Consider the following 14,485-nt stretch of genomic DNA (forward strand, 5'->3'; position numbering starts at 1 on the left):
TAAGTCACATTTTCCCATCATACACTTTACTACTGAAATTCTAATCCTTTTAAAATTTTGTTTTATTAGATAGAACCTATGGCTGTAGTCATTCAAGATTTTCTCACCTCCTAATTTTTTTATGTAATAGGTTTTTTATTCCTCTCAGCTTCTCGTAGTTCAAACATTTAAGGAGGTGTTTTTTATCTAAGACATTAATTGAAATGCTAAATACAGTGGAGAGTCTTGCTTCTCACTTCTAGGGTCCTCTCTCCAGGCTGACATTGGGCATTAATCAGTGCATTTGGATGTACTCATTCAAATAGTTTCAGTTTGCCTAATTTTACTTTTATCCAGACCACATTTATCCATTTTTCATAAGGGATTTGTGGAAAATGAGCCCTCTTCCTGACTTTTGTTTTCTTCTTTTAAAATTTAAATTCAATTAACATATAATGTATTATTTGTTTCAGAGGTACAGGTCTGCGATTCATCAGTCTTATATAATACCCAGTGTTCATTACAACACATACCCTCCCCAATGTCCATCATCCAGTTACCCCATCCCTCCACTCCTCTCCCCTCCAGCAACCCTCAGTTTGTTTTCTATGATTAAGAGTCTCTTATGGTTTGTCTCCTTTCCTGGTTTCATTTTGTTTCATTCTTCCCCTCTCTTCCCCTACAATCCTCTGCCTTGTTTCTTAAATTCCACATATCAGTGAGATCATATGATAATTGTCTTTCTCTGATTGACTTATTTCGCTTAGCATAATACCCTCTAGTTCCATCCATCTTCCTGACTTTTTAATAGTTCCTTGTTGGTCTTGTTTACAGGTTACTTCTCCTCTGTTCATCGCTCAACAATGTTGGACTTCTTGATGGTTCCACTGGGATCCCTGCTTTTCTAATGTACATGCTTTTCCAGTATATTTTCAACCACTAGTTCTACACATGGCTGGCTGGTCCCATCTTCCTCCTAAGCTTCAGATATAACTGTTGCTAGAAATCTCCAAATAGATAACCTACAAGTTCCTCACATCAACATGTTCAGAACTGGTTCATCATCTCTCCAATGCCCAAACTTGATTCTCTTCTTAATTTTCCCATATCAGCTATTGATAACATGATTTATCTAGGTACCATACCAGAAATCTATGAATTATTCTTGACTTATCGTACTTTTGCATCATTAAATCAAACATCCCTAAAGTGTGTCTGTCTCACATCCTATATTTCTCACATCTGTTCCTCTTTTTAACCCATACCATCACTACCCTAGTTCAGGCACTAACCTCTTCTTGATTGGATTCTACCAATGTCACCTAAGCCAGGCTCCTGGGTTCTTATTTTTACTTACATCATTGCCAAAGAGGCTCATCTAATTTGCAAATGTGACGATTTTACTCCAGCAAATAAAACACTTCAGTATTTCTCTTTTGCTTCTATAATAAAGTTCGAGTTCATCAACTCGGCAAAAATTCCTTCTCTGAACATGGCCTCAACCTCCATCACCTGCCATTTCTCACTTTGCACTTTATAACAATATCACATTGAGTTCTATTCTCCCACTAAACATACTACCTTGTGCTCTGTACCACTGCTGAAACAGATCTGTTTGGAATATCTTACTTCACCAAGGACCTAATTCCCACTCATTCTTTAGTATTCAACTTGCACTTTGTCTTAAGGTTAGTAAACTCCCCACTCAGAGATCTCTCATCATTCTGAACACACCCCTCTCATAGCAAGTACAACTTTATTTGGAATTATTCCTTTATAGATGTGTCTCCTCTACCCAACAATTATTCATAGTCACATTCCCAGTGCCTGGCATATAATAAATACTCTAGAAATGATGGTTGAATTTTCAGGAACACCGGGTGTTCAACGTGAACAGCATTTCTCTGATCTATATATCCAGTAAACCTGACCCCTCCCCCACCCCAAAATTGTTTCATTAGACAGTTCTCAGCAAACTCAAGTCCTAGTTCCCATGCTTCCTTACCAAGAGCAGGGATTAGCAAATTTTTTCTATAAAGGGACACATAGTAAATATAGCAAATTTTACACTTAGTAAAAATAGGCTTTTGCAAGTCCTATGGTCTCTGTTGCAAATTCTCAAAAAAAAATGCTCTTAGAGCACAAAAGTAGTCATAAACAAAGGGGCATAGCTTTGTTGCAATAAAACTTCATTGACAAAAATAAGCAATGGGCTGGATTTGGACTGTGGGTCATCGTATGCCCACTCCTGACCTAAGCTTCCAAACCAACTCTTTAAAATCCAACATCTCCTTCCACAGGAGGCCTGCCTACCACCACACTACTAGGGAACTCAGAAATTCCTGCACATTTTCTGAGTACTCACCACCACCATTTGTTGGACTGCTGAAAATAGCTTTTGCCATCATTGCCAATAAGGTTGTGGGACAAAGACATTCTTGTGTGGGGTTGAGGAACATACACTTTGATTCATAAATAGAGGTCACTGAGGATGAAGTGATCACCTTCATGCAGAATCCAAGCCAATACAAGATCACAGACTGCTTCTAGAACAGACAGAATGACATGAAGGATGAAAATTACATGCAGGTCCTGGCTAATGGTCTGGAAAACAAGCTCTGTAAAGACCTGGAGCAACTGAAGAAGATTCAGGTGCCACTCCTGGGGCCTTCATGCCCAAGGCCAACACACGAAGACCACTCTGGCAGTGGCCACATCACAGGTGTGATCCATAAGTCCACACACACACACAAAAAAGGTCTATGGGCCTTGTCTATTAGTCAATAGTTTATACACCTTTTAAAAATCCAACATCAAGTCACTGGCATTGATTATGAAAAATTTCCCTTCTACTTTTTAAAAATAGAGACAGTACTTATGCATCTCCAGTAAAGTGGCATTTCTACCATTCTTCAGAGTTCTACTTTTCAGATTGGATCAACAATGTAATTTGCACATTTTTCACAAAACGTTGGGATGCAGTTTATTAGAACTAAGAGACTATTTAAAGTAACTAAGTTCTTCCACCTTGGGCTTCCCTTTCTTTTGCTAATGTGTCTCTCCTTTCTCCAGTAAGGAGACAGAAGTAAAACTGAGCTTTAATAGCATGGTTTTTTTCTATTTCAACAATAGATCACTGCTGCCTTGATGCCACCCAATGGGCCTACTGCCTCTTAGTTCCTTTTTTTAAAGCAAACTTTAAAAGTTATACTTATTGCTTCCCACAGTTTTGCAAACCTTAACTCATTTTGATCTCCAGGTTTTTGCTAGCTCTATGTACTTGCTCTTGGTTGTGTACCCTTTTTTCATGTAACACTCTTATTTTATAGAAAGATGGAATCTCTTTACTGCAGTGGGACAGCAGACTATAGAGAATTACAACCTAGAAATAGGGTTTTCAGGTACAGGGAAAAGTATTTAGTGGTGGCAAATGAAGAAGGAACCCAGTTCACCAGAATTTGGTATCTATAGAATATTCCATGAAGGCGGGGTTTATTGTTTTGTTCTATTTTTGTTCACTATTATATTCCCAGGTCCTAGAACAGTGCCTGACACTCAATAAATATTTGTCAAATTAATGAAAATAATTATCCATGGAAAGAGCAACATTCAGGTGAAAGATAAGCCATGGTATTTCAAACCATCTAATAGGGATCCTAACAGGTAGGAAGGATTTTGCAGGATTTGGGACAGGTGACTTGAGCAGACAGTACCAAGCAAGTCTGCTGGCCAGTAGCAGGGCTTCCACACTGTCAAAGCATTCAGGATAGAAACACAGACTGTGGGAAAGAGGAGTCCTAAAAAGCAAGGAAGGGTTCTCACAAGCATGCTGTACCTGGCAGTTTACTCACAATGGGCTTCAAGCCCAGAGGTAGTAGCAAACCCAGTTTTTACATGTGGGCCATGTCACTGGGATAGCAAATCTGTCTTGAGGCAGATTTCTAGATAATCAAAAGCTCCTTAAATTCTTTCTGTCTGGCCTGGCTCCTGATTCTAACTTAAAAATTTGAAATAGAATTTCCTAAAAATCTATTACTCAGGATTTCTCTTTAGAATCAAAAGCAGAAGGGGCGCCTGGGTGGCACAGCGGTTGAGCGTCTGCCTTCGGCTCAGGGCGTGATCCCGGCGTTCTGGGATCGAACCCCACATCAGGCTCCTCCGCTATGAGCCTGCTTCTTCCTCTCCCATTCCCCCTGCTTGTGTTCCCTCTCTCGCTGGCTGTCTCTATCTCTGTCGAATAAATGAATAGAATCTTTAAAAAAAAAAAAAAGAATCAAAAGCAGAAGTAAAAGCTCTTTGAGAACTTTTCCTGGAATCCCCATCTGCACCTGAACAGAGCACACATATAGTATGTGCCAAACTGGATTCAAAGATGTAGCTAGCAGCTAGCATATCTAACACCCCTGTAGAGTAACCCACAGCCAGTGAAATTTTGGAAGCCTGGGGAGCAGGCAAAGTGGGACCTGATGATTCTTTGAAGTGAAATTCTAACATCTGTATTTCTTAAGTTTTCCATTTGCTAAGTGATTTCTTTTCAGTGAGAGTAGATAGAATATAAATACAAAAAATAAGGAAAGAGTTTTAACAGGCAAAATAACTAGTCAGGTATCATATTGTCTTGCAATTGCCCAAGACCATTTCTTGAGTTAGTTTCTAACTCAATGACTGCTAGGAGCCAATAAAAATTTGTTAGAAGGCTGAATAAACAAATGAATAAAATAGCTAGTCAATTAAAATCATTTCTCCTTATTTTATTTCAATTTATTTGTGTCAGAGTTGGTGATTAATGTAACTCAAGGTCTTTACTGAAAGGTGTCTTGGTGCTCATTTCAGTCAAGGGCATAATCAGTGGTGGGGTCCCTTCCCAAGGTACAGCAGAATGCTGCTAAAAGAGATTAGGGTTAGTGTGATGTTCCATCAACTTACAAAGTTATTTTTCTCTATTATATTTTTAAAAGGCTTTGAGCAAGACTCTTAAGAAAGCTCTTAAAAAATAATATACCATGTATCAAGCATTAATAGTTGAGGAATTTTCAGTGTAGAAAAATAATGAAAAGACAAAATAACAAACATCTACTATAAATTGTATAATGCTTTTAAATCTATAACTTTTTAATCAAAATGTATACAGATATTTGTAAAAAAGTAATTGCACATATGTAAGAGATATACCATGGTTAAGACTATAGACTCTGAAATTCGAGGGCCTGGGTTTGACTACTGTCCATCTGCTAGCTTTGTGATCTTAAGCAATTTATTTAACATCTCTGAGGCCGAGTTTCCTCATCTACAAAATAGAAGTAGCCACTCTATCAACTTCATAGCACTTTTGTGAAGATTTTTTCTATCTATCTATCTATCTATCTATCTATCTATCTATCATCTATCTATCTATCTATCTATCTATCTATCTACTTATTGATAAGTAGGCTCCAAATCCAGCATGGAGCCCAATGCAGGGCTCAAACTCACAACCCTGAAATAAAGACCTGAGCTGAGATCAAGAGTTGGATGCTTAACCAGGTCAGCCACCCAGGTGCCCCGCATTTTTGTGAAGATTAAATGAGAAAATGTATACAATGGGCTTTGGCACAGTGCAGGATATTAAGCACAATAACCATTAATTAATGTTATTTTTTCAGTTACAGACATACTTGATGTAAATACTGATTCACATTTTCTTGGGGTAATTCAATGGCTTCTCAGGCATCTGAAGCCCAAGTTCAGAAAACACTGCAATAAAACAGGAGCTGCAACATGAGAAGCCTTTAGAAAAAATAATAGAGCTGTCTTGTTCCTGAAGGAGCTTGAGCTTGGCACTTGGAAGACTCTAGAAGAGCATTCTCTCCTCAGGAGATGTGGCTGACAAGTGGAGCAGCCCCTGGAAGGGCCTGTCACCAGGAGCAAAGAGCAAACACCATGAACTGGATTCATTTCTGGGAGCTGGACACTTCTGCTGACGAGAGCTCTGTCAAGACATTTGGTAGTGCTCTGTCCCACCAATGAGGGTGGCTTACAGAAGGATGATGATGAAGGATGATGAGTCCAAAGATTTGGCGTTTTCTGACCTATCTGCCCACCATGGCCTCTCACTTGCAAAGAAGAGCATCAGCTCTGATTCTCCATGCAACATCCAATGGAGGCGTTAAAACCTGTGCTTTGTCAATATACCCTCTTTGAGGAGGGTCGATAATCATTTCCCACCAAGAATGTTGAAGGCCAGAAATTGGACAAACAAAGCAGTTTAGAGGTTTGATCTAGAATCTGGTCTTTAGGCTTCTAGGGGATTATTCAAATATTTGATCTAGGATGGATGTGGAGTTTCATTTTCAAAAGCTCAGTGAAAATAGTAATGATGATACCACTGCTCATTCCCATTTACACGCACCCACTGCATCACTTTTATTATAATAACACCTTAGCAATAACTAATGAGAACAGCTTAGATGATATTAAATAATATAATTTGTTCATCAAGAATGGGAACAAGATTACTCAGTTCAAATCCCTGTCTACCATCATATAGCTTTTCTCGGAGGCTCAATTTTGTCATCTGAAAATGAAGCAGTAGAAGCCGAGGTTCTCAAGGTCATTTCCAGCTCTAACGTTCTCTGACTACACCACACTAGGATAAGGTCACAGGTATGAAAGGCCAAGACTTGCCATCCCTGTTTCTCCTTTTATGCCTCTGGAATCTGTTCTACTTCACCTTGTTGTGTTTCTTCTATGCCTCAACTAACAGCGCCCAACACCAAGGCTTCTCCCACTCTCCATATTGGTAATTTACTAAGGATTTTAGACAAAACTCCATTCCTAAACCATTACACGCTTTGATAGCTTGGAACCCCTCAGACTTCACTTAGCACAGTTAATTTAAAACTGGCTATGCACACTTTCATAGTCCTGCCCTTGCAATGCTTGAGAGTTCTCCTACAACAATATTAGCCCATAGGCAACCATTTCCTTTCTTCTTCCCAAAAAGGTTTGTCTTATTTTTAACAAGTGACCACTTTCAGGGCTAATTATACCTTTTCTATTTCCAACTTTATTTTTTTTTCTCTGAATTCCTTAATAAGAAAACATTTCTTAAACACTTCTTTAGATTTGGGGACCACTTGTCTAGTCCTTTCATTTCTTTTCTTCTAGATTCAGTACTATTTTTCCCAAATAAAGATACTAGTAAGTATAAGAATCAATTATATGAATTATTTTATATATTATTGTTTGATATTAAATATATGTCTATTTTCAAACATCACAAACTGAACTTGGGGCTTTTTTGGGCACACAAATATCACTATCACATGGCAAGGTAGAAATTATGACTGGAAACATAAGAATGGAAGTATATTGTGTGTTCCCTTCCCCCCCAAACAACACTACACATCAAAATCACACAATAATTCTGACCTTAGAAGGGGTATCATAGTTTTCCTAAAAGATCAGAATGATCGTCACTTACAAGTGGATTAGATATGTTTATGTTGGAACCAGAGATTATAGTTAGGACAAATGGATTGAAGTTAAAGTCATATTTATTTAAAGTATAAGTAATATCTTCATTAACTCTTATATGGAAGCTGTTTTATAGGCTCTTCAAACATAAGGGATTGGGATTGGATTTGATGACTTTCCACTTTGAGGTTCTTTCATTCTACTCCAGAATGATTTGAAGGAGGTGATGAATTCTGCTTGTGTTCAGTGAATTGTTTAATAGCTTGATTTTAAAGTGTAACATAAATAGGCTTTCTGATCTAAGAGTCTAAGCCTCAAGGAAATAAGAATGTATTTAAATGAATTCTTAAACCAAATAACAAGTAGGTATTTAGTCTATGTGATTTCATCTTAATATTTTTTGTCAACATAAACACACAGCTTGATACTTAAAGTAAATATGGTTTTGTTCACACGTTGTTTGAGAAATTGAAAATGGGGTAAGGTTTAGCTTCAGATCTGAATTTGTCTAAGGTACATTACTCAGCAACACAAAGACCTGATTTAAGTGCCTAGAGCTGTTCACAGGTGGGCTGGAAAGACCAGTTCTTGATAGTTTCTTATTTCAAAAACTGCTATAAAAACTCAGCTTCTTGGATATACATTCTCTAAACAAGAGAGAGCTTTAAACAGAATTCCTCAGTTAACCTATTCCATTTTGAGGTCCTGTTCTATGAAAGTGACTGTACCCCCTAGGCACTAAAATAATAGACCGAACTTACTAATTATGTAAACAACACAAATCTTAAAATAGAAGCTAAATACACAAAAATTGCATAAAAATTAAGATACCAAGAATCAATATTCCCATCACTTCCTCCACGAAGCTCAAGTGATCACCAAAAGCCTACGGGGAATTTCTGGCATTTAATTTTTTTGACCTCCCAAAACAGCAGTTTCACACAGCTTAACCTGATATGAAATCGGAATACAAGTAGCAGGTGAATAATTTAAACTAGATCCTCAGAGTACATTTTTCCAGGAGAAGAAAATCATCATAGGATTGGACACAGCTTCTAGACACAACACAATCTTTTCAGATCAAGACCAAAAGGGGGAAAAATAGAGGTTGAAAGAAACAGTAGTTTGAGGATCACCTGGGAAGAAGATGAATCAGCCAAGTGAGCAGACCTGAGCCCCAACAGCAAGTTGCTCTGATGTAGGCAATGATCCCATGATGCAGTTGCTCTGATGTAGGCAATGATCCCATGATGCAGTTGCTCTGATGTAGGCAATGATCCCATGATGCAGCTTGCAACAAACCCTAAATGCAATATTCCGACAACTGATGGCCAAAGGCTTTTCAAAATCTGAAAGAACCATGAGCAAGAGAAATAAAAGGTCTTTCTGAGGCTATTAAATCAAAGCAAAGTGATGATCATTGAGGTTAGTAGGAACGCTATTTAACTTACATGTCACTTTTATTATTACTTTGACTCTTAAGCTAACATAACTTTATTGTAAGGTTTTTGTAAGAATTAAATGAAATCATGTACTTATAGGACCTTGCACTCAATCACTGTTGTAAAGTGTCAGTTCACTTTGCACTCTCTCCTGGCTTCTCAGGGTTTGATCACAGATCTTAAGTGAGGGAGGAGTCTTTATACAGCCTAGAGTGATAACTTTAATAGCCACTAGCAGGTCTGTGTCAAAGGGTGCCATTCAAATGTAAACACTGTAACACTCTTCTTTACAATACCATGGAAATATTTACGTTTGCTCCCCTCCTTCCTCAACCAGCATAAATTCTCAACAACAGTAACTTGGCTTCCACCCAGCACTGATCTAAACTGGTCTGATGAATGTCACCAATGACCTCCTTGGTTTCAAATTCAATGTAAACTTTGGAGTGTTGTGCAACATTGACTTCTTCTTGGTGCCCTCTCTTCCCTCCGTCTCCTGCTGCTTCTTTTTCCGGTTGATTTCTATTTACCTCCTTCCATCTTCCTTTCTTCTGGCTTCTCTTTTAAATGCCAATGCTCCCCAGAGCTCTTAGTTCATTTTCATGAGTTTCTCCGTGGTTTTCTCCAAACTCACAACTTCCACTACAATCTATACACATTCCTATCACCAGCATCACCATTCAGGTTGTCTGCTCCAACCTCTGACCTGTAAATACAACTGCCAAATGAGTAGATCCACTTGAGTGTCCTAAAGACACCTCAAATTAAACATGGCTCTTAACTCCCCAACCCTGTGTTCCCATGGCACTCTGCTGATGACCTACCTTTGCATTTACCACACTGTGTTGTTGGGGTTTAAAGAATACATTATTATTATTATTTTATTGAAGACAGGGACTGTTTCTTGTTCAAATCAGAATTCCTGCATCAAAGCACTGGCACGTAGTAGGCATACAGTAAATATGAGTAAGCAAGTACAAGTCTTGTTACTCTGCTGCCTTTAACCTGACACAGAGCATCTCCACGCTGCATCGAGTGTTGTTTTTTTTTTCCTTGACTCCTTGGCAGGTCTGGGTTATGTTTTGGTTACCGGATTGCTTTGTTTTCAAGTTCCTGATTGTTGCTGGGTGATTTCCTTGGAACTTTCTCCTGGTTGCTATGTTTCACATACTCTGAGACTTCCATTTGTAGCTATATGGTCACATTTTTCATCAGCCTCTTGAATGGAACAGGGTCTCAGAGAAGTTCAATTTCAAAGACACACATTTTTGTGGGCTCTAACAGGTAGAGAAGGAGTTCAGAAGGAGGCTCCTTATCTCTGCCCAGAGTCACGCTTCATGTCATATTTCACCATCTGCTTCCTCAAAAAGGATTTTGCTTTCTCACTGTTCGACACCAGTGTGAATGTATATTCCAATGGTAAAGAATCTATAAACTTAAAAAATAAAGAGGTTTGTTAACTTCAAAATAAAAGTTCTTCTAGCTTTTGTGGGATAAAGTCTTTTTGTTTTTTTCTTCTGAACTTTAAAACAGATATTCTGTAACTGACCTTTTGTTTGTTTGCCTGTTTTTAATGGAAGCCTTCTACTGAAATCAGAATTGGGGACAGACATCTAGATTATTTGCCTTTTACAAACATGTTATAGTAAACCTCCTTTATTTGGAAAGGTTGGGAACTATGATATTCTGATTAATTGAATACTCCAGTTAATCAACCCAAAAATATTTCTAAATGCTTTCTCAACCCTGTTCTAGGCATCAAGAGAAAATCAGAAGAGTTTTAAAATACAATTTGGGGTGAAAAGTCTAAGACACATAAAATAATTTGTGAACAACTTAAGACAACAGTAGCAAACTACTACAGATAAATCCTTAAATAGGCTCTTGAAAAGGGCAAAAATACTACTATATCCCACTGGTCAATTTATTCTCCCATTCTCCAAAATGAGTATTCAAGATTTCTTCACTCTCCTCAAAAAATTTGGATTCAATGCTGTGGCTGCCATTCCTGTTACCCCTAACTTCACTACACTCCTTCACCTTCACTCCTTCCACCTTCCCTGCTCTCATGGTCCCTTCTCACTTTTCAAGGCTAGCAACATTGCATCTCTTTCTTCGATGCTCTTCTGCCTCCTTCCTCATGTTTGTTTAAATTTAGATGTAATTCACATACCATAAAATTCACTATTTTAAAGCATAAAATTCAATCGTTGTTAGTATATTTACAAAGTCGTATAAGCATCACTGCTAATTCCAGAACTTTTCCATCACCCCAAAAAGACATCTTATTCCCCTCAGCAATCATTCTTCATTCCTCTTTCCTTCAGCTCCTGGCAACCACTAATTTACTCTATGTCTCTAGGATTTGCCTATTATGGAAATAGAAATGGAAACATGCAATATATAGCCTTCTGTGTCTGGTTTCTTTCACTTAGTTCATCCCTGTGGTAGCATGTATCAATACTTCAGTGTTCTTCCCTGTGGTGCCATGTATCAGTACTTCATGATCTTTATGGCTGAAAAATATTCCATTGTATGGATATACCACACATTGTTTATCCATTGATAACAGTTTATGGATATTTGGGATGTTTTCAACTTTTGGCTACGATGAATAATACTGTTATGAACATTCAGGTACAAGTTTTTGTATGAACGTGTGTTTTTAGAGCCAGGGGTAAAATCATATTGTAATACTATATTTAACCTTTTCGGGAACTGCAAACAGTTTCCAAAGTGGCTGGGCCATTTTACTTTCCCACCAGCAGAGTAAGAGGATTCCAATTTCTCCAAATCCTCACTAATGCTTGTTCTTTTCTTTTTTTATTTCTATAGCCATCCTAATGGCTGTGAAGTAATATCTCACTGTGGTTTTGATTTGCATTTTCCTAGGGACTAATGATGTTGAGTATCTTTTCATATGCCTTTTGGCCATTCATATATCTACTTTGGAGAAATGTCCACTCAAATCTTTTGCCCCTTTCTAATTATTGTTGAATTAAAAATTTTTTATATATTCTGGATACTAGATCCTTGTCAGATTTGTGATAAAATATTTTCTCCCATAATGTGGGTTGGGTTTTCACTTTTCTGGATGTGTATGTGCTTTGATGCAAAGAAGTTTCTAATTTTTTTTTAAAGATCTTATTTTTTTTTAAAAGATTTTATTTATTTATTTGACAGAGAGATAGCCAGCGAGAGAGGGAACACAAGCAGGGGGAGTGGGAGAGGAAGAAGCAGGCTCCCAGTAGAGCAGCCCAATGTGGGACTCGATCCCAGAACGCCAGGATCACGCCCTGAGCCGAAGGCAGACGCTTAACGACTGCACTACCCAGGCGCCCCTAAAGATCTTATTTTTAAGTAATCTCTCCACCCAGGGTGGCGCTTGAACTTAACAACCCTGAGTTCAAGAGCTGCATGCTCTACCGACTGAGCCATCCAGGCACCCCAAAGTTTTTAATTTTGATGAAGTCCAATGTAGCTATTTTATCTTTGGTTGTTTGTGGTTTTGGTGTTGTCTAAGAAGCCATTGCCTAGTCAAAGGTCATAAAGATTTACACATATGTTCTCCTCTAAGAGTTTTATAGTTTCAGATATTACATTTAGGTCTTTGATTCCTTTTGAATTAATTTTTGCATATTGTATGAGAAAGGGGTCCAGATTCATTCATTTGCATGTGGATATCAAACTGTCCCAGCATTATTTGTTGAAAAGACTATTTCTTCCCCCATTTGAATGGTTTTGGCGCCCTTGTCCAAAATCAATTGACAACAGATGTATGAGTTAATTTCTGGACTCTGATTCTATGCCATGACCTATAGATTTATGCTTATGCCAGTACCACATTGCTTTGATTTTTCTGAAGTAAGGTTTGAAATCAGGAAGTGTGAGTCCTCTAACTTTGTTCTTCTTATTTAAGATTATTTTGACTACTTGAGGTTCCTTGCAATTCCATATGAATTTTAGGATTAGCTTCTCCATTTCTGTTTAAAAAAAAGACAGTTGAAATTTTTATTGGGATTGCATTGTATCTGTGGGTTAATTTGAGTGGTATTGCCATCTTAACAATAGTAAGTCTTCCAATCCAAGAGCACTGGGTGTCTTTCCATTTATTTAGGCATTCTTTAATTTCTTTCAGCAATGTCAATTTTTAGTGTACAAATCTTGTGCCTCTTTGGCTAAATTTATTCCAAAGTATTTTATTCTTGTTCATACTTTTATAAGTGAAATAATTTTCTTAATTTCATTTTTGGATTACTTAATCTAATGTATAGAGCACAACTCACTTTTGTATATTGATCTTGTATCCTGCAAACTTGTTGAACTTAACTATAATATAGAGGTATTTTTATTTCTTTCACTCCACTTGGATTCTCCCCTTCCCCTCCCATTGAACAGAAGTCATAAAAGCAGACATTCTTTGCTTGTTCCTGATTTTAGGGGGAAAGCTTTCAGCCTTTTTCAATTAAGTATGATATCAGCTATGGGTTTTTCATAGATATTTATTACTTTGAGGATATTCCCTTCTGCCCCTACTTTATTGAATATTTTTATCAGAAATGCTTTTTCTGCTTCTATTGAAATGATCATGTTGAGGGTTTTTTTTTCCCCTTTATTCTATAATATGGTATATTTCATTGATTCATTTTTTTTATGTTGAAACAACTTTGGATTCCTGGAACAAATCCCACTTGATCATTTTATGTAATTCTTTCAATACATTGCTGGATTTGGTTTACTAGTATTTTGTTGAAGATTCACAAGGGATATTGGTCTGTAGTTTTCTTTTCATGTGTTGTCCTTATCTGGCTTTTGTATCAGGGTAATAGTGGCTTCACAGAATGAGTTAGGAAGTGTTCCTTTTCTCCTATTTTTTGGAAGAGTTTTTGAAGGATTTGTGCTAATTTTTCTATAAATACTTTGTAGAATTCACCAATGGAGCCAAATGGTCCCAGGCTTTTCTTCGATACAAGGTTTTTGATTACTTATTCAACCTTCTTGCTTATTATAGATCAATGTATATTTTCTATTTCTTCTTGGGTCAGTGTAGGCAATTTGTATCTTCATAAGAATTTGTCCATTTTATCTAGGCAATCAAATTTGTTTACATATAATTATTTATAGTATTTCAAGCTTTTTTATTTCTGTAAGGTTGCTAACAATGTCCTCTATTTCATTCCTAATTTTAGTAATTAAATCTTCTCTCTTTATCTTGGTCAGTCTAGTTAAATATGTCAGTTTTATTGATCTCTTCAAAGAACTAACTTTTAGTTTCCCTGATTTCCTGTATCATGTTTCTCTTCTCTATTTTGTTTATTTCAATTCTAGTCTTTATCACTTCCACCCTTCTTCTTTCTTTGAGTTTGATTTGCTCTTCTTTTTCTTACATCTTAAGATAGAAGTTTAAATTGTTGATCTAAAATATTCCTTCTTATTCTCAGAGCTTACAGCTATAAATTTTCCTCTGATTACTTTTTTTTTTCTGTTTCCCATAAGTTTTGGTATGTTATGCTTTTACTTTCATTCATCTCCAAATATGTTCTAAATTCCCTTGTGACTTCTTGGAATCATTGGTTCTTCGGATGTGTATTGTTTAATTCCCACATTTG

The 14,485-nt window shown here is 37.1% G+C and overlaps 1 long non-coding RNA gene across 2 annotated transcripts in view; it reads right to left on the reverse strand.

The window, feature by feature from the left end:
- Positions 1-564: 564 nt before the first annotated feature.
- The window catches only part of LOC123796609 (uncharacterized), a 32,132-nt gene continuing 18,211 nt past the window's right edge, over positions 565-14,485 (reverse strand). For both annotated transcript variants that reach the window (XR_006780794.2, XR_006780793.2), the window contains exons 3-4: positions 8,571-8,783; positions 565-2,525 (exon numbers count right to left, since the gene is read on the reverse strand). This is a non-coding gene — a long non-coding RNA (uncharacterized LOC123796609). The remainder of the gene's footprint in view (positions 2,526-8,570; positions 8,784-14,485) is intronic.

Source organism: Ursus americanus, chromosome 29 (genome assembly GCF_024610735.1).
Source record: "Ursus americanus isolate L20-20 chromosome 29, mUrsAme1.1.p, whole genome shotgun sequence".
Classification (NCBI taxonomy): Eukaryota; Metazoa; Chordata; class Mammalia; order Carnivora; family Ursidae; genus Ursus; species Ursus americanus.